Below are 24380 nucleotides of genomic sequence, written 5' to 3' on the forward strand. Positions count from 1 at the left end.
TTGAGACAAAATAGGACTTAATAAATAGAAAAGATAATATCCAAAGGGCATTGGAGCATCTACTGTAGATTTACAGGATGAATGTCAGCCACTGCTCCTGGAAGCCCCTGCTAAGAGAGACATACCTTGCTATTTCCACCTGGGAAGAGCTTTTGGGGCTAAGAGAGAAAAAGATGAACTTAATAGGAGTTAAGAATCTGAGCCTGATTCACTAGGGCCTATTGTGCTGTGCCTTTAACTGTTTGGGAAAGGAGGGTTTCTGCCTGGGAAAGGTTTGCTGGGAGATTTTCCCAGCTTTTTTACCTGAAGTTCTGAATTTGAATTGCCCTGTGGTCCAGCATTTCCTGGTTTGTGATGGAGAAACAATCTCCTGGCTGGTTTCTAACTGCCAGGTCCTATAGGTCATTTATACTTAATGTCAGAAGAAATTTTTTTTGAATGGAAAGGCAAAGAAAATCAAAATAATCTCACACACCGCAATTATGTAATGCACCTCCATAAACTTTGAATTTGGAACCTGCAAGACTGACTTTACCAAAAATGGAACATTCCAAAAATGTTAAGTGATGGGGAGGAGTGGTTAGTTAACTGGCAGAGCGTCACCTTTAGAATAATTTGCAGCCATTTAAAACAGTCATTAAGGACGTTAGGTAATGTCACAGAAAAGGCTAGAAACATGATATTCAGTGAAAAAAAGGATGTAAAATTGGTATGCAGATGGACATGTTATAAAAAGCATAAAACCTAAATGTGATTTATTCCCACCAGGAAGTTTAAGCATTTTAACAGTACGGTATTAACAAAGGGCCAGGAAATATGGTGGAAAATATGCCGGGAAGCTGCTCAGGCTAAGAGTTGGGGTGAGAGTGGGGGAATTGGTAAGGACCTGACTATACCTGTTTGAGTTTTTTAAACCTACCAATGAAATTAAGGCAAATGTAAGAGAAGGCCCAATGTGGATATAATTGGCTTAGGCGACATCCCGGAAAGAATGTGAACTCTGTAGTACTCAGCCAATGAGGAACCAGGGGAGGGACTCGTCTACTAGGGAATAAATTACTTGGTGCCAACGGCCTCAGGTGTGCCTGCTCACCAGACACCCAATCTGGCAAGACCATCATTAAAGCCTCACTCCACTGTTCTCTGTCTCTGTGTCCACTTACTGAGTTTGTACCAGTGAGTGTGCTTCCCACAGACATAAACTGAAACAAATCCTTATATGTATGTGTGCATATATATATCTAGTTTTAAATATCTATGAATATGTGTACATACAAACATACATATTTTTAAACAAAAATATTCTTTAAGCATTGGGGAAAGATTGGAGATACTTAGGAGTACAGCAGATGCAAAAGAAGAAAGTTGTTACACTTCAAAAACTGCTTGGAATTTGTCCCAAGGACTAAATTTTAAAATGGATGAGTCAGTTTCCCACTCTAAGCTGCAAATGATTTGTGCTCTGCTGAAGTAACTAGGATCTTTTTTTTTTCCTGTGGAGATTCTAGATATAAATCACAGCTTTGCTTTCCTTGGTTTAAATGGCATTCCTCTTTGATCACTACTTTGCACAGGGAAATGCAAAGTAGTGGTTAACTCCTCATAACCTCTGACAACAGAGGGGCCCCTGTGTGAGGGCCTAGGAATTCCTCTTGGAATACCGGGAGGCCCCCAGCTGAATCGTATCAGAGGAAGATGCTGCAAAGCCTGCAAAGCTTGTTCAAAGAAAGGGGCTCAGCGGGAGATCTTTCTTTCTATTCAGATAGTGGCCCCACTTGGGGTGGGGTTTGGGAAAACCCATAAAAGAAAAACTGAAAACAAGCATGAATGCTTACAAATTACAAGGAAAAGTTAATTCTTGCAACCAGTGTTGGTGCCAACTCGGGCTTATATTTAGAATTTAACTCCACTTGGAAAGAAGCTTTGTTTTTCTTCTCATGAAGTTACAGTAGGTGACAGAAATGGTCTGTCCACTGTATGGTGTAAACTCTGAATAAAATCCTGTCTGTGGCTAAATCACCAGCTGGCTCAATTCACCTCGGCTACCTCTACTCTCGGCCCACTGGTGCATGCAGCATGTTGTTACCAGTTATTGTTATGAACTGTTATGACCTGTCATCAGGTCAGCCATTAGCATGGCATTCACAGTCCCTCCCCACCTAATTGCAGCTCATCCCTCATGGGCGCATGTCCCACCATGCATTCTCCACCACCCAGAAACCTCCCCTTCCAGCCACCTTCCTCATATCCTTCAACTCCTCCTAGACCTTGGCAGGATTTATAGAAGGACTCACAGTACTTACAGTGGATCTGGCATGTCCTGGGTGTTCAGTAAACGTCAGCACCCTTTCCCTTTCTTCCCTTTGTCCCTTCTTGAACAGAAATTCCCCTTTCTCTTACAGGTACTTAAGTTCTGGGTCAATGGTAGATCCTTTAACAAAAGCCAGAGAACAGGATAGTGATGAGCAGAAATGAGGGTGAGAGCCTGCCCTCTTCTCCACTGAGGAAGTCAACTTACTGAATGCTGGAGATTAAGGCTAGTGGGAAGAATGGCAGCTGCCATTATTGTGCTTCTGCCACCTGCTCATCCTGAGGCATGCATTATTTATACACCTCACATCTGGAAAAAACAAAGGCCCGGAGAGGTCAAGATATTTACTTGAGACCACACAGCTAATAACCAGTGGAGCTAAAATCCAAACTCTGGAGATTCCAAGTTCTCCAGAGCGCTCCCCCGTTTCCACTGTGCGAAGGTGCTTTTCCTGGACTCAGACTTCCGGTCTCCAGCAGCATTTGTCCCCAGCATCTGTCGGTGATCAAACAGTATCCAATGTAAGAAATACCCCTTCTCACCGCACGGGTGGCTCCAGCTGAAATCTAAACTTCCAACAGTGAAAATTCCATTCCATGTACAGATAACTTAGCTGGTTAAATATCAGTCTCTGCAAGGCTCTATTTACTAATCGACCCATGAAATGTGATCTCTTCAAGGGTTTATGTACTTTAAAACAATGTTAAAAAAATCACCATTTAAGAGCCTCTAGACCAGCACTATCCAATCAAATTTTCTGTGATCGGGAGAATGTTTTATGTATACACTGTCCAATAGGGTAGCCACTACCATATGTGGCTTTTGAGCACTTGAAAACTGTGGCTGGCTGGTATAACCAAGGAACTGAACTTTCAATGTATTTAATTTTAAGTAATTTAAACAAATAGCCACATGGGGCTAGTAGTACTATAGTGGACTGCACAACTCTAGAATACTCTGAAAGGTTGATTGTGTCCCAACATTTTCATAATACTTTGCCTGTAAGCTCTATTATATCACTGAATCATAATTATTTATGTTTTGCTCACCTCACTAGATTGTAAGTTTTATGTCTTATTCATCCTGCTGTGATCATCTAGCACATGGCCTGGCCCACAGCACCACATGTTTAATAATACAGTCTAAATAAATGGATGTGTGGCTTTTTCAAAAGCATCATTGTTACTGCTTGTTAGCATCTAGTTTAATCCTTTCTTGAAACTTTGCTGTTATTGTTGTGGGTTGAGTTTATTCTCCGCGGTTCTTGTTCCACTGCAACAAAGAATTGAAGGGCAGGGACAATAGTGAAGCAGAGCTAAGTTTTTTTGAGTACACTCCAAGGAAGGGGGAGGCCAGAGTCAAGGTAGACAAAGGCCCTGATCCTGTTAGGCGCGAGGCCTTTATATAACATTCCGGCTGGGAGGTGCCTCTTTGACTGACAAGGTGGGATTATTTGATTGACGGGTCCACCTACGTAGCCATCCCTCTCAGTGCGCATGTCCTTCCCTGTGATGAGATGTGTTTTGGACAGTTTTTCCTTCTGTTCAATTGCACCGGCGCTGGGATCAGGTTGGGACCAGTATGGTCTGTTCCTAATAGGCAAAGAAGTTATTTCCCCGTAAAGCCTTTGTTGTCTACACAGGGGACCCCCACCTGGGCAGTTTGTGCAGTTTTTCCCTGAACTTATCTTCTTCCCCCGGTTGCTCAGTCTTTCTGCCTAACCCTATGACCAGATTGAGTCCCAGAGTTTCAAATGAAGCCCAAACTGCTCACTTGTGAGCACATTTTTCTTAACGGAAATCACTCCTTTTAGCTGATTATTTTGGTTATTTGCCTCTTTCTTTCAATGAATGTTTCTATTACCAGTTCTTGATTTTTTTTTCAGTTTTAGACATTATCTTTGACTACAGAAGAAAATGATTTCAGCTCTTACCCCTTGCCCCACAACAGATAAGGGAATGTTCTCACTCACCACTGAACCCCCACGTCCAGTTTTAGTTAGAGGAATATCTAGTATTTACTGTAACTGTGTAAATGCTGCTTACAGCTCAGCCACGTAGAGAATTATAATTCCTTTCCTGCACAGCTTGTTCTCTGGAGGTAACAAATGGCTCATTTTTTCATTTGTTCCGTGTTCAGCGTAGTTACAGTGATTCAACCCCAATTCTTTCCCTATTGTATAAGTCTTTTTCTTTGGGACATGCATGGGATTCTGTTAATTTCATCTCTTAAAAGAAAAGTGCCCAGAGCCACCTCATTAACCTCCAGACTGAACAAGATGTCCTTTTCAAAGGTGTGCATTCAGGAATCTCCACCACTATCATCGTAGGGAATACTTCTGTCTCTCTCTTATTTAATGCCCTGTTTTCTGTATCCCTTGCCTTTCCCTCTTGGTTTACTCACTCATTTGTTACATCTTATAACAGCCTTCTTCCCTGGAGAGGAATATGTGTGAATGGTAAATTTGTGAGATCTTTCATATCAGAAATTGTCTTCACCCTATGCTCTCACTTAACTGGTAGTTTGGGCTCGTTTAGAATAATGTCTATAATTAGATGTCTAAAACCATTCTGATCTCCAGCTCTTTGTATATAATTACTTTTTTTCTTTCTAGAAGTCTGTAGGATCTTCACTTTTATCCTAATTCTGAAATACCACACTGCTGTGTCTTGCTGTTGAGTCTATTTTTATTAATTGTGTTGGGCACTTCATGAAACTCATGTTCTTCAGTTATGTGAAATTTCCTCAAATTATTTTGTTGTTTGCTTCCCCTCCTTTTATTTGTCCTTTCTTTTTGAAACTCATCTATTATTTTGGTATTGGACCTCCTGGACTGGTCCTCTATTTTTTTTTTTTCTATTCTTTTTTTCCTACATCTTTGTCTCTTTTACTGCCTTATATGAGATTTTTCTCCTCTTCTTCTTCTAGATTCTCTATTGAAATATTCATTTTGCTGTCTTGTTTTAATCTCTAAGAGTTTTCTGTTGTTCCATGATGTTTTTTAAGTCTTCATTCCTTATTTTTCAACTTCTCATTTTTTTAATTGTATAATCAATTGATATACAATCTTAAATTAGTTTCAAGTATAAAACACAGTGGTTCACTAGTTACCCACATTATTAAATCCTCATGCCAACTAGTACAGTTACTATCTGTTAACATAGGAAGATGTTACAGAATCATTGACTGTATTCTCCATGCTGTACTACCATTCCCATGACCAACTTATATTATGATTAAGAATTTTTATGCCCCTTTATCCCCCTCCTCTCCACACTCACCCACCCCAACCCCTTCCCCATGGTAACCACCAGTCACTTCTCAGTGTCTAAGAGTCTACTACTATTTTGTTCATTTTACTTTCTTTTGTTTTTAGATTCCACAAATAAATGAAATCATGGCATTTGTCTTGCTCCACCTGGCTTATTTCACTTAGCATAATACCCTCTAGGTCCATCCATTTGTTGCAAATGGCAGGATTTCTTTCTTTTATGGCTGAATAATATTCCATTATGTGTATGTACCACCTCTTCTTTAACCATTATTCTTCTGATGGACACTTTGGTAGCTTCTATATATTGGCTATTGGAAGTAATGCGACAATAAATACAGGAGTGCATATATCTTTCAGAATCAAAGATTTTGTTTTCTTTGGGTAAATGCATAGAAATGGAATAACTGGGTCATTTGGTATTTCTATTCTGAGTTTTTTGAGGAACCTCCACACTGCTTTCCACAGTGGCTGTACCAAGTTACATTCCCAAAAACATGTAGGAGGGTTCCCTTTGCTCCACATCATTACCAATACTATTTCTTGTCTTTTGGATAGTGGCCATTCTAAATGGTGTAATGTGATATCTCATTCTGATTTTGAGTTACATTTCCCTGATGCTTAGCAATGTGAAGCATCTTTTCATGTGCTTACTGGCCATCTGTATTTCTTCTTTCAAAAAATATCTGTTCAGGTCCTCTGCCCATGTTTTAATTGGGTTGTTCTTTTGGTGTTGAGGTATGTGAATATATTCTATATATTGTATTCTATATATATTGGATGTTAACCCCTTATCAGATAAATCATTTACAAATATCTTCTCCCATGCTGTAGGCTGCCTTTTTGTTCTGTTGATGGTATCCTTTGCTGTACAGAAGCTTTTTAGGTTGATGTAGTCCCTCTTGTTCATTTCTTAGTTTGTTTCCCTTGCCTGGGGAGATATATGCAGACAAAAATTGCTCAAGTTTTTGGTCAAGAGATTTTTGCCTATGTTTTCTTCTCAGAATTTTATAGTTTCATGTCTTACATTTAGGTGTTTGATCTATTTCAAGTTTATATTTATGTATGGAGTTAGACAGTAATCCAGTTTCATTCTCTTGCATGTAGCTTTCCAGTTTCCCCAACACCAGTAATTGAAGACACTGTCTTTTCCCCATTGTGTATTCATGGCTCCTTTATCATATATTAATTGACCATGTATGCATGTGTTTCTATCTGGGCTCTCTATTCTGTTCCATAAATCTATAAGTCTGTTCTTGTGCCAGTACCATACTGTTTTGATTACTGTCACTTTGTAGTATAGCTTGAAGTCAGGGAGCATAATCCTCCCAGCTTTGTTCTTCTTTCTCAGGATTGCTTTCGCTATTTGGGGTCTTTCATGGTTCCAATGAATTTTAGGATTATTTGCTCTAGTTCATTGAAAAATGCCATTGGTATTTTGATAGGGATTGCATTGGATCTATAAATTGCTTTGGGCAGGCTGGCTATTTTGACAATATTAATTCTTCCTGTCCATGAGCAGAGGATAGATTTCCATTTATTTGTGTTTCCTTAATTTCTCTCATGAGTGTCTTACAGTTTTCAGAGTACATGTCTTTCACCTCCTTGATTAGGTTTATTCCTAAGTATTTTTTTCTTTTGGATGCAATTGTAACTGGAATTGTTTTCCTAATTTCTCTTTCTGTTAGTTTGTTGTTAGTATATAGGAATGCAACAGATTTCTGTGTATTAATTTTGTATCCTGCAACTTTGCTGCACCATTTATTCTAATAGTTTTTTGGTGGAATCCTTAGGTTTTTCTATATATATTATCATATCATCTGCAGATAGTGACAACTTTACTTCTTCCTTAACAGTTGGGATGCCTTTTATCTCTTTACCTTGTCTGATTGCTCTGGCTAGGACCTTCAATACTATGGAGAATAAAAGTGGTGAGAGTGAACATCTTTGTCTTGCTCCTGATCTTAGAGGAGAAGCTTTCATCTTTTCACCATTGAATATCATGTAAGCTGTGGGTTTGTCATATATGGCCTTCATATGTTGAGGTACATACCCTCTACCCATTTTGTTGAGTTTTTATCATGAATGGATGTTGAATTTTGTCAAATGCTTTTTCAGCACCTATGGAGATGATCGTGTGATTTTTGTCCTTCTTTTTGGTGATGTGGTGTATGATGTTGATGGATTTTCGAATATTGTACCATCTTGCATCCCTGGAATAAATCCCACCTGGTTGTGATGGATGATCCTTTTGATGTATTTCTGAATTCAGTTTGCTAATATTTGATGAGGATTTTTGCATCTATGTTCATCAGGAATATTGGTCTATAATTTTCTTTTTCTTGTTTTTTCTTTTCTTTTTGTAGTGTCTTTGGTTTTGGTATTAGAGTGATGCTGGCCTCATAGAATGAGTTTGGAAGTATTCTCTCTTCTACTTTTTGGAGTACTTTAAGAAGGGTGGATATTAGGTCTTTAAATGTTTGGTAGAATTCAGCTCTTAAGCTATTTGTTTCTGGACTTTTGTTGGGAGTTTTTTGATTACCAATTCAGTTTTGTTACTGGCAATTGTTCTGTTCATACTTTGTTTCTTCCTGTGTCAGTCTTGGAAGGTTGTACTTCTCTAGGAATTTGTCCATTTCTTCTAGGTAGTCCAATTTATTGGCATATAATTTTTGGTAGAATTCTCTAATAATTCTCTGTATTTCTGTGGTATCTGTTGTGACTATTCCTTTTCCATTTCTGATTTTGTTCATGTGTGCCCCCAATTTTTTTTCTTGATAAGTCTGGCTAGGTGTTTGTCTATTTGTTTATCTACTCAAAGAACCAGCTCTTGGTTTCAATGATTTTTTTCTATTGCTTTATTCTTCTCTATTTTATTTATTTCTGCTCTGATCTTTATTATGTCCCTCCTTCTACTAACTTTGGGTTTCATTTGTTCTTCTTTTTGTAGTTTATTTGACTGTATGAGTTTAGACTGTTTAGGCTTGTTCTCATTTCTTCAGGTAGGCCTATATTGTTATGTAGTTCTGTCCTAGAACAGCTTTTGTGGTGTTCCACAAATTTTGGACTGTTGTACTTTTTTTCTTTGTCCCCAGGTATTGCTTGATTTCTGCTTTGATTTGATCGCTCATCCACTGATTATTTAGAAGCATGTTGTTTAACCTCCTTGTTATTTGTGGGCTTTTTTGTTTTCCTCATGTAATTTATTTCTAGTTTCATACCACTGTAGCCTGACAGGTTGCTTGATAACAATTCAATCTTTTTTTATTTATTGAGGGTTTTTTTTGTGACCTAGTATGTAATCTATTCTGGAGAATGTCTCATGTGTTTGTGGGGTTTTTTGTTTTCTTTATGTAATTGATTTCTAATTTCACACCATTGTGATATGAAAAGTAGATTGATACAATTTCAGTCTTTTTTAATTTACTGAGGATCTTTTGTGTCCTAATATGTGACCTATTCTGGAGAACATTCCATTTACACTTAAGAAAAATGTGTATCCTGCTGCTTTTGGGTGGAATGTTCTGTTGATATCTGTTAAGTCCACCTGATTTAGTGTGTTGTTCAGTGCCTCTGTTTCCTTATTTATTTTCTGTCTGGTTCATCTACTGATGTAAGTGGTGTGTTGAAGCTCCCTAATATGACTGAGTTGCAGTCTATTTCTTCCTTTAGTTCTGTTAGTACTTGTTTTACATATTTAGGTGCTTCTATGTTGGGTGCATAGATATTTATAATGGTTATATCCTCTTCTTAGACTGATCTGTTTATCCTTATGTAATGTTCTTCTTTGTCACTTGTTACTTTCTTTGTTTTGAAGTCTATTTTGTCTGATGTGACAACATTTCACACCAGTTTTCTATGTGGTCTTCTCTTCTTCCCCAGGTGTAGATGGTCTGTTCTGTAGTCTTCAGGTCATTTCCAAGGTTAGTTGTTTTTACTATAGTTGTGTCCTTGGTGTGTATGTGGGAGGAAGTTTCCGCCTTGCCTTCCTACTCTGCCATCATTTTCCTGCCAGTCTCCCTTCTTTTTGGATGCAAGTGACATGATGAAGATATTATCATCAATTGTTTTGTTTTTGTTTTAACTTCTCCCTGCTCTTCAAGTGCTTTTTCATGGGTTGGCTGGTTGGTTGGTTTCAGTCTCTTTCATGTTAGAGACTTTGCTCAGATTCCTGGAGAACAACTAGAGGGTGATGCTGATGCACATGTTCACTTAATCCTCCACTTTTGGCTTCTGAACCCCTGCCCTCCGCTTTGTGTTCTGTAATGTGCTTCTGGTCCAGGAACCCCATTTTACCCTTCCCAGATACTAAACTTACATTCCTTGATTGAGACAGAGAGTAAAACACACCCAAAAAATTATTTAGGAAAGGTATGCATAAGATATTTAGGAACATAACTGCTTCTTAAATACCTTCCAAATTAACCTGATTTTAGCCCACTCCTTTTTATCCCTACTTTCCTAAAGTCTTTAAGGATTCTGCATTCTAAATTGGGCTAGTTCTTGACTTTCTATATTGCTGACTTTCTAGGTCAGTTACTTCACATCCATGGGCTGTTTTCATCTCCTCTGTTGCTCTCCTTATGAATGTATGCCCCCCCTTCTTTTTAATGGAAGGTGCACTTGTTCTGTCTACCACCTCTCTTTTATCCTCTCCCATCCATCATTTCAACTAATTAGGCTAGTTGCTGAATTCAGGATCTCTCAAATACAATACATAGTTCTGCTTCCAATTGTCTGATTAATGGAACCACCACTCTTTATACCTGTCAGCATCCAAGAATATGAATAATTTTAATAATTATTTATTTTGACATAAAAATCCCTTCTTTCATGGAGATCTAGGGTTTTTTTTTTATCTTCAGTACATATTTTAGAAGTCCTACCTTGTATTCATTTGTGAAGAAACAAAGATAATGAGATGTGGTCATTGGACTCAAAGAACTTCCAGTGTTGGCAGGGAAATGTATATAGAAGGCTGACTAAGAGATGGTGTTGGTGGTGATAATGACAATGACAATGATGAATGAAAAATTGTAGCTGACATTGTTGAGATTGTAGTTTCTATTGACCACTGTGCTCAATACTGTGTTTTCCATTTAATCCTAACTACTCTCTGAAAAAAGTACTATTATAATTATCATTTTGCACATAAAGAAATGAGTATTGAGGGAACATAACTTTCTCAAGGCACTATATATAATAAATGTATAAATCAAGTAGTAAGAGAAATTTATGCTCTTAATTTCTTAAAGGGCCTGAAAAATTCATGCTTAACTTGAAAATCAAAGAAAGGTTGAAAAAATTGTTTTCAAAATTTGCTCCTTTTGGATTCCCTTCAATGTCACCACCCACCAGGCTCTTTTCATCCCACCATGTAATTCAAAGGATCGACTCTTAGCAAGACTCTCTGCACCTAACCCTTTTAATTTTCCCTGCTTGCTGCTAACACCTGAGGCTTCCTGATATATTGTTGCCATCTTGTCATTTGCTGGTCAAGAGCCCACACCCTTTGCCAAAAGTGTCATGTTCAGTCTTTGGGGACTATTTTCAAGGGCCTCAATAACCTGGTCACATATGCCATATCCATCCCCAAAATCCACAGCAGGGGTCTCCCCGTTGTCTTTTGCACAAGACACAATCCTTCCTGTCCTTTTGCTTTTACTAGAACTGTCCACTCTGCCTAACTAATTTCTACCCATCTCTCCTGGCCCCGTTTTCCCATGGAGCCTTCCCTGGCAGCTCGACTGCACTGGGATTGCTTCTCTCAAATTTCCATGATGCTAAACCAAGATTGACTTCACCAGCCACCGAGTCCTCACCATGTACAACCCAGTGTAATGTTAGTGCTTTCTTCCCAACAAATTTGTCATGTACCCAAGGCATCAGAGAAGCAGGTATATTTTCTACTTGGAAATTTTTTTCTTTTGAAAGAATTTATTATTTCAAAAAGTCATCCTGGTTAAAAAAAAAGATAGAATTTCTTTTAAGTGTCTTATTTTACGGTTATTGTTTTTGTTTTGATACATGATCCTTATATAGTGCCTATAACTTATAAAATTCTTACTCCATCTCTGGATATTATTAGTTTCCGTCTTAGAAGATTCTTGGGAAATAGACCATATTCTATATTTTTGTATAATTACAGCTCGTGCCCAAGGTAGACACTCATTTAAGATAAGGTATTTTTCATAAAAATTATGCTTAATATATTCCTGAGGTAACAAACTATAATGTAGGATTACAATTCATTGAATAGTAGATGTCATCGATTGTAATGTACCATTATCTTATACACTACAAAAATAGAAAACAATGCCACCAATTTAAACATGAAGTGCCAATGATTGTAAGATGCATTTCAATTTCAGAGATGTTACAGGGTTAATGAATATATGCACATCTTAGATTTGATTAAATATGCATGTTGTTTTATAATACTATACATTGGTATTAAGCATCTTAAAATCTTCTATGATATTTTTATACCATCTATATGCAAGTCACTGTGTCAGGAGATACAACATGTGGATAAACAATGATAAAACCATGACTCCTCCTTACTGAAAGTTTAAAGATTAATGGAGGGCACATTATAGAAAAGAATTACTGTAATTCAAGGCAGAAAGTGGTCAGAGCCATCCAAGAGGTTAAAAATTCTTCAGAAATTAAAAGAATGGAGGAATTACCTTTAGTTGGGATTTTTAAAAAATATCTTCATGAAGGAAGTAGTGTGTGAAATAAGTTCTGAAAGATCAGTAGAATTTTGCAAAATGTCAGTGGGCATGGAGGCATGCCAACTGGGGGAGATAGTATGTCCAAAGGCATAGAAACAAAATACAGGCATGTTCAGAAAACAGTGAAAAATCCAGACTGGCTGGAAAAGGAGTGGCTAGAGGAGTTTCAGAGATCATCTCGGAAGGCCGTTGTTGCCATGTTGTGGAAGGCCTTCTTAGCTGAGCATATTAGTGACTTGGTAGGCATGCAGAATCACTTCAGGCTTCTTAACGGGAAGGGCTTGCTCAAAACTATTGTTTGCATGGCTGGCTCTATGTCATCCTTTGGATTCAGTTTAAATGCTACCTCTTCAGAGTTCCATCCCTCACCCTAGGGAGATTCTCACTATAACTCTGAATTGCCATATCTAACTGATTTCCTACGAAGCACATTGGTTGTAATATGTGTCTACCAACTACATGGCAAGTTCCAAGTTCTTTAAACACCAAGTAATGTAGAATATTTACTCTTTTGCACATAAGGCTGTCATTCTTTAGGACACCCAACACAGCATCTTATTTACTGCAGTTTCCTAGTGCCTGGCACACAGTATGAGTTCAATTATTTGTTGACTGAATAATACTTCATCCTTTCCTGGTTCCTCTTTGTCACACTGCCTTCGCCTGAAGGGCCTTCCCACCACACCTTGACATCATTATTTTTCCATCTACAGTGGTTCTTCCTTATCTTTCACTGACTGTCTTGTTCGAGTACCACCATCCCAGTTACACAGCGTCCCAGTCCTGAATCTCCTCAGGTTTTGTCTGTGCTCCTTTGATGGCATTATTTGTACCCTGCATAACATTTTAGTGATTTGTACACTAAGTCTGTCTCCTTGCCCACCTCAACTAGATGCTTAGTTCCCTGAGAGCATGGACTTTGCCTTTCTGATGTCTTCCTTACCAGATAATATTTGAGTTGAATTATGAGTACTGTGGTAAAAATTAAGAATAACAAATTGTGTGACATTTGGTCATCATTTTAGATTTTAAGGAATTATTTAACAATAAGAAATAATTCCAAGTGAAAAGACATTGCTGACAGGATTATAAAATTGTATTACTAAAAGGATATAACCATTCCAATATTTTAGATAAATTTGAGGCCAAATTCATTATCTCAAGATGTAGTTTACTATAAGCATTTCTCAAAAAAGTTGTGCCTGTATATAGTGAATTATTCTAATAATCATAGAGAAGTTGCTAAAAATTTGGACATTGCTTTACTGTCTCAAATTCTATATACATCATTATTTTCATTATAAGTTAAACTATTTTCTAAATTATGTATTTTATTGAACTATTGTACATGTATTCACTGAAACTCTGATTGATAATGTCTCTGAGAAGCACATTCCTTGAATTACTTTTCTGCCTAATTGAAACTTTACCCATCAGAGAAGAGGTATATTATCATGTAATATTTATCAACAGCAATAAATAATGACAGTAGCTTTTGGTTATTGAAGAGTTTCAGCACACTCCCCTGTGATAGGCAGCTTACATGCTGTGCCATTTAAATCTCACTACAACCTTATTTTATAGAGGAAAACACTGAAATTTGGGCAAATTGTTAATTGCTGAGTGTCAGGAGCTAGGCTGCACACCCAGGCCTGGCACGTGTCTAAGCCCTCTCCTGCCTGGGCAGACTGTCCAGGCCAGAAGCTCCATTCCCCCCACATCACTGCCTACAACCCCTCAGGAGATGCTTCCTGCTCTCACTCTCAAGGAGCAACTTAGTTGCAGAAAGGAGGCAACTGGCAGACCTCAATTTCTAATTTTTTTTGTATTTCAGGGAAAGACGTTAAACTTCTAGAGAAAAGTAATGGACAATCTCCACAACAGGTAAGCTATTTTCTTTTCCTTCTTCTGCCTTGGGAAAATAATCTATTCTCTGCACTTTCTATTAAATTTTCTATTACTCAATCTTTCAGTATAGTTTTTATTACCTAAAACATTAAAACCAGTAGAAGGAGCAATCCCCAATGTCTTTTTCTTTCTGGCTCATTCAGGTTAAAGCAGAATTCTGTGCTTTCCTTCTAACTTTTGTTGTTTGGGATACAGTTTTAAAACCTGTGAGATGAGGCATGAGCCAGCTCCGGCTTCATGCTGGAGGATTTACAATGAGAGCTGGCACAGAAGCCAGCACGTTGCCTTATTTGAGCTGAGCTAGAAACATGCACGACAGGCGACTCAAACTTGTTGCCCCTCCACGCATGCCCACAAATGACTACAAAAGCACAGTGAGTATTAATTGGGGGACTATAAATAGATTTTAGCAAGTAGATGAATTCACAGCTATGGAATCCATGAATAAAGAGGCTCGACTGCACATATAAAGCACGTAGATTAACGCCTGGTGCATAGGAAGCTCTGTGTAAGTTTGATATAATCTTCATGATTATATGTTATTAAATATCCTGAGGACGTTGGGCACCTGTGAGAAGTTTTAGGCAGGAGGAATGATATGATTCAGATTCATGTCCTAGAAAGATCATGTGCCTCCCATGTGGCAAACATATCAGGAGACACAGGTGGGTACAGATGACAGGATGTTGTAGTAATTCAGGTAAGAGAGTGACTAGCACCCAGTGGTTAAAGAATATCCCAGACAATGACCATCAACAAGAGAGCAGTCAACATTTATTAAGAACCTATTACTTGTCAGGTACGCTTTGCCAGGCCCATGACATGTTTAAATCATGTGACCCTCACAGAAGCCCTGTGAGGTTAAGTGTTACTGTTTTCCTCATCTACTGGCTGGTAAAACTGAGAAGTTAAGCCTCTTAGGATCACACATTTATTTAGAACAAGCCAATCCAGATTTTGACTTCAGAGCCCTCTCCCTTAATTACAGCTCTCGACTGTCTTCTGTGTACTGGATTTTTAAGTTCTTCCTCCTCTTCAAAACCATTTGATTGCATACATGTGGTTCGACCACTCCTTCTGGTAACGTGGCAGTAAAAATGAAGCTGATCATGTACCAAGGCCATAGATGTTTCTGGTGTTTTTAAGCAGAGACCCTACTAAAGATTGGTGATGCTGAGCTCCGTCTGTAACTTGAACCAGTGTCAGGTAGATCAGCCCAACAGGCTGAGCCGTTTTATCAGGTGACGCCACTGCCATGACCGTCAGGAGCGTGATGGAAGGAGGTCCCTGACTCCCACAGACAAAGACATAGAACTGTATGTGCTAAGTGAAGACACATCATCTTCATTTCAGATTTTAAAAATCTTCTCAAATAAACTATGTTCGCATTATCTAAGGATTCACCAAAGTACACTTGCTCCTATCCCCGGAGACTAAAAACCATCCGGAAGGTCATGGCCTGGCCCGCATCTTCAGGCGCCGTGTGATGAGCCCTGAACCACGGGCTTCATTAGATTTTCAGTGAGAATCTGTTGGTTCATCAGTGAACAAGATTCTACCCAGGCAGAATTTGGGGAAAACATCTAATCCCATATCATTGATGAAATCTGTCATTGTAACTGAGATTATGTGTGTGAGGAGTTGAGCTATATGTAGGGTGTTATAGGCCACTTTCTCTTCAGTGCTGTTTTAATTTGCATGACTTCCCCAACACATACTTCAGAAGCACATTGATGAGCACGTGGTGACATCTGCATTACCAACTCCAAGGGTTTAGGTATTCATCTTCAACTGTTGAATTGTAGCCTCAGTGAAGCATTTAGGGGCATATTAAAAATTAACTTCCTGCCGCTAGCTTGATAATAGGAAATGAATTAATATGGCCTGCCACCTATGCTAAAAATAGAGAATACCTTCTGCATTTTAGCAGACATGAAGAACATTGAAATTTATTTGTTAACCATTGTCAATCACATCCATTAATGATGCTGAGCATTTTCATGAGATACTGAAAATGGTGTGAAGGTCCTTATGTCCTCTATACTTGCTCCGGTGGTAATTTTAGAATATATACAGGAAGGGTTTAGGGGCTTGGAAGGCAAGATAGGAGACCTGTCTGGAAGTTACACTGCATAGCAAGCAGACCAGTTTTGGGTGGGAAAGGGAAAAGGACTGGATAGGGATCATGGAGGGCTTCCCCAACCACTGTTGACATCCTCCCATCCTCCCCCCATGACCTGCCTACGTCAGGCATGCAGCAGGCAGCAACATGCACATTATATATACCAATTTTTGCCAATATCAATTCCAACACTGTTATATGTTATGTAGTAACATAGCTAGAAAGTCTTTGGCCAGGATATTATTTGTATTAGGCAAGGTCCAATCAGAAATGGGAATTCCTCCTTTCAAACAGAGGGAAGTTATAGCCTGCATATAGGGTTAGGCAGGTATTAGAAGAGCTGGGAAACCACATGAGATAGTGAGGCAATGCAGAGCTGGTCAGGGCAGGATGTCACCATCCTAGGGTGAGACAGAACTAGCTGCTTGGGCCGTGCTGAGGCGCCATGGCACCAGGGAGGGCAGGGCTGTTGGTGGAGGAGATACAGCCACTCCCAGGATGGACCGGACACTGTCCAAAGTAGAGAGAAGGGTAGGAATGCTGGCTTTTCCCATCTTCCCCCTCTAGTCTAACACCAGCATCTTCCATCGGTGGGACTTCCTGCATCCAGAGGGCAGGGGTTCCTCAGCATTATGGTGCCCTGGGGAACTGAGCAAGAGAAGGCTGATCTGAGAGCAGACAAGCAGTGGGCCAGCCTAATGCCTTAGGTTGTTCCAGCTGTGCCCCACCTAGCAAGCTCTTAGGTTGTTCAGATTGATCCTGTCTTACTAGACATTTGGTTATTTTAATTTTTCCTTATGACAACCCCTAACAGAGAAGGATAAAAGACTGAACATAAACTAGAAAGTGTTTTAAAGCAAATTCTAAAAACTAAACACAATTTTTGGAAACTTTAAGAGGATGGGAAAATTGTACTGTTAGAAATGGGATTGAGGACAGTGACTACAGGTTTTAGTTTCTGACCAAATCATGTTCTGACCAGCATAAAATTATGTTCTGGCCAACTTGGTTTGGGCCACATCTTTTGTCACCAAAAGGGGCCAGTGGTGATAGTAGCTACCTTGCTGTTTGCCAGGATCTCCCCAAGCCACAAGTGGTCTTAGGATGTTAGTCCACCCCTCGACCCAGCAGCAGCATAGCAAAGCAAAGAGGCCTGGACTGCTGTGACCTCCTTAACGCAGTAAAGCAGTGGTTCTCAAAGTGTGGTCCCCAGGCAGTAGCAGCATCTCCTGGGAGCTGTTAGAAATGCAGGTTATCAGGCCCCACTCAGACCCAGGGAGATTCATTCCATACACTCCATGCCCTCTGCACCTCAGTGCGTCTGCCAGGATCCCTGGCATGCACACACCCATCTTTACTCAATAAATAATGGATTGTACCTCGCCTGCTCCAGACAAGAGCTTACTCCCAGAGTTAACAGGGCAGAGGAAAGGGGCGCAGCTTCTCAAGCATTTTCCCTAAAACAGTTCCCATCAGGGGCACAGGAGGACCAGGTAACTGGTGAGGTATCTAGAGGGCTGACCACAAGCTATTAACAGAACTCAAAATTTCTGTAATGCCTTCTGTTTAATTCTAATAATTCATGAAAATTTTGGCTTTTCAAACACGATATACTGAATTTACTTTAAATAAAAATAATTAGCTTCTTCCCCAAAAACCTTGGTCTATATGTATTTTTGTCGCTTGACTTATCTCTCAGTTCATGGCCACTTACCCTCATCTGGAAGGTGGGGCCCCAACAGCAGCCAAATGGACAGCATATCTAAGCTGGGGGAGGAACTGGACCCCTCTCCACCCCACAGGCTCTTTCCTCCCCCAGCCTCTTCCATAAAATTGTTGTCCAGACATAACAGGTGGGAGAGAACAAACCAGACCCTCCCATTAGCGGGTTTGGTGAGCAGTCATTTTGTCACCAGAGGCCTCTATAGAATTGCAGGAGCCTTTTGACCCCACAATGTTCTGTACAAGAAAACTTTACGCCTGGCCAGAGCTGGAGGAGGCCCTGCCATATGGTGGTGCCATGGCCACCAGGACTTAGACGTGACAATAACTGTTTGGAATATTTACCACATCACCTACCCCTTAACATTGCCTCAAGACAAAGCACCTCTCCTGTGTTTGCCAAATCTCGTTTCTGACGCCTGTGCCAATCCAAATCCTTCCCTTGAAATTAAATAACTGCTGTATACTTCCATCTGGTGGTCAATCTCTGAAATTACACCTTAAAATTCTGTCACGGTTCAAGATCGTTCCCTTTTGCAAAAGTTACTGTATCACAGGCTGTTTCTTATTGTGTAATCGGTGGACTCAGAAAACAATAGAACCTACCAAGACAGAAGCCAGGAAATACTACTACTAATAAAAATTATAACAGCATTTATAATAGCTATACTATACCATTTTCTAACTTCTACCTCCATTTACTTATCTATGAAATACTGGTTCTCACTTTAAAGAAGTGTTGTAAAGTTGAAATGAATGAATAGAAAAAAATTCCTAAAGCAGTATTTGATACACAATAAATCCTCAAATGTTAACTACATTACATTCATTCAGAAGTACTGGCAGTATGCCAGACATTAAAGCAAATGCCTTACATACTTTTATCATTAATGTTCAAACCAATCCTGACTAGCAGGCACTGTATCATTCCCATTTTGCAGATTAGCCATCTGCAGCTCACAGAAGCTGAGAAATTTGCGTAGATGTTGCCAAGCTAGTAAGTGCTACTAACGCTAATAATTCTAGAGGTAGAATTGCAACCACAGCTCTGGCCCAACACTCCTCTAACCACTATACTGAATGCTGGTGCAGTGCGATGAAATACTCCCAGTGTCTATATAAATTCCATCCTGCTCCACACATATACCCAAGCTCAGTGCACACACACACACACACACACACACACACACACAATTTCACACTCAAGACTCAGTTCTCTCAGGGAGCACCCAGGATGCCATTGTTTCCCAGAACCTAGCACAGTGCCTGGTACATACCAAGGGTTCAGTGGTGAGTTGTGGAGTCAGTGAAGATGCTGTGTGATGACCGTGACCATTCATGAAACATCTGTCCCAAGGACAGCAGACTAATTACTACATCTGAAAAGAAAAACATGGTGTCAGATCTTGAAAAGAAGACAGGGCCTATGAAATGTTTCCAAGTTCCACCAAATGATTGCAATATAGTAACATTAGGATGAGAAGAAGAAAAACAACGGACTGACAGTATCACTATTGTAAAAAAACTTTTCTTTCCACATTCAACACAGACATCAAGGGTCCTATGCCCCAGCAGCAGTGAAGTCGTGGGACCGGAACCCGGCTGGCTCCTCAGAGTTCATGCAGTGGAAGCACCATAGGAGCAGTGTAGATGCCCTCCTTGGGCAGGCCAGCTAGCAGGGCCGGCCGGGGAAGGCCAGGCAGGCAGCCCTTGAAACGGTGCGACTCAAGCGGGCCTAGGGCAGCCTTTCATAGAGAAATACCAATTTCAACCCTGTCATTTCACCCTCGGAGTCTGACTCCTTCGCTCCTGAAAACTTAAATTTTACATGATTACCTTTTAAATGCAAATATACCAAGAGGCCAAGGGTCACAAGCCAATACTGTGGGACCCATCAGCTGCCCTCTAGCCCAGTAGCCTGCACCTCCCCCTAATCCTCAGCAAGCGGACCTCCCCATCCCACCCCACCCCCAAGTCCTGTGACCTGAGCCCACCTCCCTCCCAGGGACTTGCTGTCACACACACACTCTCTCCCCATCTGCAGGCCCCAGGGCCTTGGTCAGTGGTGCTCCTGGCAGAGAGGCTGAGGGGACCTCCACCACAGAGCCGAACCCTGAGGGCATGAGCTAGGGAACTCAGGGCCTGAAGGAGGAAGCGGGAGGAGAAACTTCCGTTCAGTCAGTATCATGATTTGGGGTGAGTGTGGACTTGGGACTCAGACACACCTCAGAGGTTTGGCGATAGGGCAGTTTGCAAACCACTGAGCGGGGTTCCCTGCCTGCAAAAGAGTCACACTGAAGCCTGCCCTGCCTCTGTATTCAGTGAGATAACAGTGTGTGGGCCAAGTTGACCAGAGGGTCGGTGAGGGAAGTTCCGCACCACTGGTTCACCGTTTAGATGGTTAGATTTGGAAGAGAACCTTGACGTCATGGACTCATTCTGCAGATAAAGAGACTAAGGAATCGAGAGACTACACAACTTCCCCATGTCCTTGCAGCTGGCGGTGGAGCCACTGCTAGGAGGCAGCCTTCTTACGGCTGGCACTTCTTGGCCTGGCTGAGTTCACTCAAACACCACATTACACTTTAAGTTTGGGGCACAAAACTACCCCTGATTATTAGGACCGACATTTCAACAGTTGTTGTTCCCAAAATACTTCACAAAACACAAGTTTTATAGGTTGTTATTGAGTCTTTGGGGAGGGAAGGGGAGTTCTGTGGTCTAATAAATTGGGGAAATACTGGGTCAAACAAGGTGAAATAATTCCTTTTTATAACCATAAATGTTCATCTTAATCTCTGCTGTTCACAAACCTATTTGCAGAAAACCCTTTTTGGAGGGAAACTCTGTGAACACATCTCTGTACATAAATAAATACCCATCTCATCAAACCCAGTTCCAGGTGATGCTAATGTTTATTGGTAGGACGTTGACATAAAATGGACTATTTGATGATGGTGATAATATAAGGTCTTCATATAGCCTTTCAGGTTCTCTGAAATCACTGAAGCTCAGCCTTGTAAGGAGAAAATGAAATATACTGAAAAATACTTTTCAAAGCCTGCTGGTAAAGGAAGAAATGGTTCTGGTTAGGAACTAGATTGGGTAGTTAAGAGCTTACTGTGTCTTTTTTCAGTTACCGATTCAGTACTGCCTGTGAAGTTGGGCAGGCGGTCTCTCGTTTCTTCTAGAATGCCTGCTAGTTTCTTCAGCGCCTGGTAGTTACTTTTATTCATTCCTCTTGAACCCAGGTGCTCCACACCCAGAAGCAACTCCCTAAATGTTTGTCGACTTCACCTGCTGACAAGGTTACATACAATCCCAACTGTTTTCTAAACATTAGCCAGTTGGCTTTTCAAACAGAGCTGAAGTGTGTTTAATTTTTATCGTAACTCTCTTCCACGAACTCCAAATTCCATAAACCGAAACCGCTTCCCAGCAGCTGCTTTTAAAGCTCACTGACCAGGAGGACCCTTGAAGCAGAACTTCGTGGATTCTTGCCAATGGCTTAACAGAGGTTTTGCTGGTTCCCAGGCCGGGGACGGGGAGCCGGGGTCCCCGCCATCACGCTCAGCCCGTGGGCCTGTCTCGTCACTCGGGACCTCCGGGTAGTGTGAGAGCTGGTCTCGGAGAGGGGTAACCCTCGGCTGGAATAACTTAGACAATCCCGTCGTCGCCCGTCACTCACCGGGCAGTACTTCGTTTGAGGGACAAGCGAGGAGGGCTCCGCACGCGCCGCCGCTGCCCGGGGTCGGGCGCCGCCTGCGAGGAGCTCGTGCTGGGAGAGGCGGCGGACAGCCGCCCACTGGCCGCCGACGGCCCGGCCCCCGCTCCCTCCCTGGAGGGGGCAGCCTGACGGCAGGAACCGTGGCTTCGCTCCAGAGCTCCGGTGCTGCGGGCTGGGGTTGGAGGAATGGTCCCCAGGACGTCCTCAGAACGACAGCCTCATCCAGACGGCCGGCAGGCTTCTGGCGAGCTCCGCTCCGGGGCCTTTGCCCGCGAGCGGCTTTCTAGGTAGCGGCGGTGATTTCCTCCCGGTGCTCGCTCCTAACCCTGGACAAGAACAAACACTGACATTAGGTTAGGGAGAGATTTTTTTTTTTAACTTCCCATATTTTCTTGTAATTTTGACATTTTGTCAGACTTTCAGAAAAGTTGCAAAAGTACAAAAGAATCCCTATATACCCTTACTCACAGTTCCCACCTGTTAGCATTTATTACTTTTCCTTTCTTTCTTTATGTACACACAATTTTTTTCTGAATTATTTTAATAAGTTGCAGATACTATGCCCCTTACACCTAAATACCACACTGTGTATTTCCTAAGAACAAGGGCATTCTCATATAACTCCAGCGCACTGATCCAAATCAGGAAATTAATATTGATTTAATACTGTTCCCTAATCGACAGGCCTTATTCCGATTTCATCAATCGTGTCAATAATGGCCTCTTGGCAAAAGAACAGTGCATGACATCCGCTTGTCATCTCCTTCATCTCCTTGAATCTGGAATTGTTCCACAGTCTTTGTTTTTCATAATAACACTTTTTTTTAAGAGTACAGACCAGTGGTTCTGCAAAGTATCTCCTCAACTTGGGCTTGATCAGTGTGGCTCCAGGCTTCAAACTCGGTTCTGCTCATGTGGCAAGAAGCTCAGAGAAGTGCAGCTGAGCTGAGAGCATCATCAGGGCACATGCTCTGGGTTAGGGAATCTTACCTTTGACCATTTGATTCAGGTGCTCTGTGCCAGGTTTCTCAACTGCAAAGACACTGTTTTGCCCTGAAGCATACGATGGGGAAATACTTGGAAACTAACTGTCCCATTCTCCTCAAACTTTGACCCACTAGTCTCAGCATCCATTGATAATTCTTGCTCGAGTCAACTATTGTTATGATGGTTGCCCATTGGTCATTTTTCTAGTTCCTTGTATGGTAGCATAGCTCTCCCTTTTTTTTACATGTGTAGCAGTGTGGATTCATAGATCCTTGTTTCATTCAATGGATTGCAATCTTTTGTATCGGTAGTGTTTATTTTGGTGCTCCAGTTCCAGATTTGGCCAGTAGAACCTGTATGGTTTGGTTCCTGTGTCCTTTTGACCTGTCCCTGTCATTCTTTAAGCCCATTACTATTCAAAGGCAGCCCTTTCTAGCTGAGTTGAAACTTTTCAATGTTTCCTTGACTTCCTAATGAATAGTCAGTTTCTGTGCCTCCTTAGAAAACTCCTGTTTTCCATGGCCTCCCCCTTTCCCCCACTCTCCACTACAAGGCACTTGTGAAACAGGATTTTCCAGCAAGGAGACTTGACTAGTAATTGACAGGGCATTAGTGTGTCCATCTTCAAACACAGGGCTGTTTAACTTCATCCCAAAACATAAGACAGAGTCGACTGCCAGCGTAGGCAGGCGCCAGTGATGGACACACCATCCTAATGGTATTTGCTTTTTCCCTGTGTAAACCAGATGATGCTGGCAAAGGATTTGCCCTTTGCTTTTCTGTTGCTTTTTTATACTCCAGAGAGAAAGTACATTTTGATTCTGCTCGGTAATAAAGGTCACCTGACAGCTGAGTTCCCCCTTGAAGCTAGCTGTTGTCAAAGTGCGGGGCGGAGAGGAAGCAGGCTGACTGCCCATTTGACTCAATCCGACTTCAGAAGAGCATGTTTGTTTTTCTCCCATTTCCATGTGTCATGCTGGACAAGGAGTATTTCATTCTTGCACCTGGAAATGGGAGAACTCAGTAAAAGCGGGATGTGAATGTGGGAGCGACATGAAAAGAGAAGGAGACTGATTTGATAGAAGGAGGGATAGATGATTGCAGATAGAGCAAGTGGGGGCTGGGTGTAAATGCATTAGTCCCCACCCTTTTCGGTGTCAGCGGTCACAAACCTTGGATGTCAGAGCTTAGAGCCGTCTCATTGCGAGAAGGACTGTGACTGGGGAAGGAACCCTCAGGGGTAAGGTGAGAAGAGGCCCACCGTCTAACCAGGAAGAGGCTGCATCCCAGGCTGGGAGGTGCCGAGCTAGGCCCTCAGGTAGGAACCAGGTCTAGAGGAAACCCCTGTGCTGTGCCCTAAAGGGAGGCAAGTGGGAGAGGGGCCAAAATGGGAACTTGATCCTGAAAGGAGAAAAACAGCAAAATGTCCTTTATAACTACATTTCTTTGAAGAAAAATACTGATCCTGGGGTTTTCCTGGGGTGGGGGGAACCTAAAAGCCACAAAAGGCATGTGAATTCTGTAAGAAACAGGGAAGCATGGGTCTGCATTGCCTCTTAAATCTGTGTGGTAGTCACACTTGAGTGCCTGTTGCT

The 24380-nt window shown here is 41.2% G+C and overlaps 1 protein-coding gene across 7 annotated transcripts in view; it reads left to right on the plus strand.

Annotated features, from left to right (window-relative positions):
* The window catches only part of C5H4orf19 (chromosome 5 C4orf19 homolog), a 77257-nt gene that overhangs the window by 47748 nt on the left and 5129 nt on the right, over window positions 1–24380 (plus strand). For 5 of the 7 annotated variants that reach the window (XM_036908448.2, XM_036908443.2, XM_036908450.2 and 2 more), the window contains exon 2: window positions 14154–14203. The gene's annotated coding sequence lies outside the window, so the exon portion shown is untranslated. Of the gene's footprint in view, window positions 1–11311; window positions 11480–14153; window positions 14204–24380 lie in introns of all 7 variants that reach the window. The other 2 variants (XM_057502147.1, XM_057502146.1) reach the window with 1 other exon arrangement.

This window comes from Manis pentadactyla, chromosome 5 (assembly GCF_030020395.1).
Source record: "Manis pentadactyla isolate mManPen7 chromosome 5, mManPen7.hap1, whole genome shotgun sequence".
In the NCBI taxonomy this organism is placed as follows: Eukaryota; Metazoa; Chordata; class Mammalia; order Pholidota; family Manidae; genus Manis; species Manis pentadactyla.